This window comes from Pteropus vampyrus, unplaced genomic scaffold (assembly GCF_000151845.1).
Source record: "Pteropus vampyrus isolate Shadow unplaced genomic scaffold, Pvam_2.0 Scaffold319, whole genome shotgun sequence".
NCBI classification, from domain to species: Eukaryota; Metazoa; Chordata; class Mammalia; order Chiroptera; family Pteropodidae; genus Pteropus; species Pteropus vampyrus.
Genome location: NW_011889100.1, coordinates 873,337 through 875,738, shown reverse-complemented (window position 1 = coordinate 875,738; position 2,402 = coordinate 873,337). Strand labels below are relative to the sequence as shown.

At 36.4% G+C, this 2,402-nt stretch overlaps 1 protein-coding gene across 5 annotated transcripts in view; it reads left to right on the top strand.

Moving 5' to 3' along the window:
* The window catches only part of THEM4 (thioesterase superfamily member 4), a 19,219-nt gene that overhangs the window by 10,140 nt on the left and 6,677 nt on the right, over positions 1–2,402 (top strand). The window contains exon 5 of one of the 5 annotated variants that reach the window (XR_896941.2): positions 1,861–1,936. The exons of the other annotated variants lie outside the window; for them this stretch is intronic. The gene's annotated coding sequence lies outside the window, so the exon portion shown is untranslated. The remainder of the gene's footprint in view (positions 1–1,860; positions 1,937–2,402) is intronic. 5 annotated transcript variants of the gene reach the window in all.

Here is a 2,402-nt window from a genome sequence, read left to right as displayed (position 1 = left end):
CCCCCCCTCAATGAATTGGAGGCCAGCTGCTTTAACTTCTCCCTCTCCAGCTGCCAATAACAGTGACTTTGAAATAAAAATATCTTAAACGAGATGGAAATTGATGGAAAAGAAGTCTAGAAGAAGCCAGCCTAGGCTAGTATGGCAGCTCCCTGGTCCCCAGAGTCACAGGCTCCTTCTGGCTCGCATATTTACAGTCCAGAGTGTCAGCAAGAGCCATCACATATCCTGGGCCGCAGAACTGAGGAGAAGGACGGAGGAGGCATCCTGGGAGCAGGAGCCAGCACACGCATTTACTCTCATTAAAGGAGATGGGCGAGGTGGTCCCTTAACTGGTGGTGTTATCACCCAGATTCAGGGCCGGCAACTAAGACAACCACAGACATGGTAATAAATCCAGACCTATAAATTGTAAATATTTAATATGTATTTTAAAGACCGAAACATTAATTTAAAACAGAATCAAATTCTCCTGAACACATCAGTAAATAATATAACAAGCCTAATCTGGTAGTTTTTCGAAATGCCTCCAACACGAAATTATTTCTCAATGATCACAAGACTTATCATTTCACCTACACTTAACCTATTAAAATTTTTTCCTTCTGGGTTTGATTAATTTCTTTAAGATGTCAATACCTATATTTTTCTGAGGTTAGCATGTCATTTGTTGGGGGGACATTATTAGGGTTTGAACATCTCTTTATTTTTCAGTGGGGAAGGTGAATGAGTGTGTAAATAAAGCCTAAACCAAAAGAAGAGTAAAAACTAAGATGAATGGATAGATGGATTAGATGATAGATAGATAGATAGATAGATAGATAGATAGATAGATAGATAGAAAGAATTCAATTTTTTTTAAATGCAGGAAGGAAAAAAGAGGGTCAGAAAAAACGTGTCAAATAGAATGCCAAAATAAGACAACAGAAATAAGCCTAAATAAATCACTAAATAAACTAAATATATAAATGGACCAAACCATCAGTTTAAAACTCGGTGAGAAAACCGAGTTTTAAAATGTAAAAAGCCGTAAACTGTTGATATGAAACATCTAAAACAGGACACAGAGAAGTTTAAAAGGAAACAAAAATATGCCGGGAAAAAGCTAACCAGAAAAGAGTTGGAATATCCAAAAAAATAATGATAATAAATTATTTTAAAAAGTAATATTAGGAATAGAGAAGGCTACTTCCTAATAATAAAAGATTCAGTTCAATAGCTGATAGGAACAGTTCTAAGTCAGTATGTACCTAGTAAAATAACTTCAAAGTATATAAACAAAATTAGTAGCATCGTAGAGAGAAACTGACAACGATCCACTTTCATAGTAGGAGATTTCAAAGCAAACTGATAGAGCAAGTAGACAAAACAAAAAATTAGAAAATTTAAACACCACGAGATAACAAGTACAATTTATTGAGCATATATAGAAGCCTGTATCCAGTAATTAGAGAAAAATACACTTTCTTCCCAAGCACACATGGGGCATTTACAAAAATTGATCATATATTGGTCCATAAATCAAATCTCAATAAATTTCAAAGAATCGGAATCTCACAGGCCAAGTTCTCTGGCCACATTCAATTAGAAGTCAAAAAGAAGAGAATTTTTTTTAAAGTCTGTAGTGAATCAGCTGCGGGAACGCTAGCTACTATTACGGCCCTGACGTTCTACTTGCTGAAATCGAGAGACTAGGTACAGTCTGCCGTGCTGCTGCTTGTCAGTGAGGGTCTTACCCCAGAATGGTCCAGAGACGGGGGCTTCTTCCCAAGTGGGGCTTCTCTATCCTCTCAGGCCTCGGTATCTTCCTTATTCAACTCTTCAGGCTTCCTAATCTTTTTTTTTTTTTTTTTTCCCCAGTTTGGATATCATCTTTTTCTGCAAGATTTTCCATTTCATCTAAGCTTTCAAATTTATTGACACAAAGTCATTCACGGTATTCTGAATGTTGTTTTGTTTTTTTTTTTAATCTCAGCTAAATCAATAGTTACGTGGTTTTAGTCTTAATAGTATGTATTTCCGCTCTCTCTTGTTTTTCTTGATCTATCTCGCCAGAGATTATCAGTCTTCGAAAAGAGCCATCCTTCGGCTTCGTTAAGCCTCTCTGTTGTGTATGCGTTTTCTCTTTTCTCCTTCAAGTTCGCTTTTATCTTTATTACCTTTTCTGCCTCTGATACGAGTCTCAGGAAGTTGTCTAGCAAAACTGGATTAAGGAAAATGATCTGAAGCCTGTTTTCTCTGCCAACCAAACTAACCTATGCCTAAATATTACTTATATTTACAAAATTATACTCTATGAACATAGCGGTTATATCGTTTTGTATTTGCTGAGACCTTTTCTCTTAGCCTCTCTTATTAATCAAGGACTCTTTCCGATGCAAGAGCTAGAACTCAACTCACAC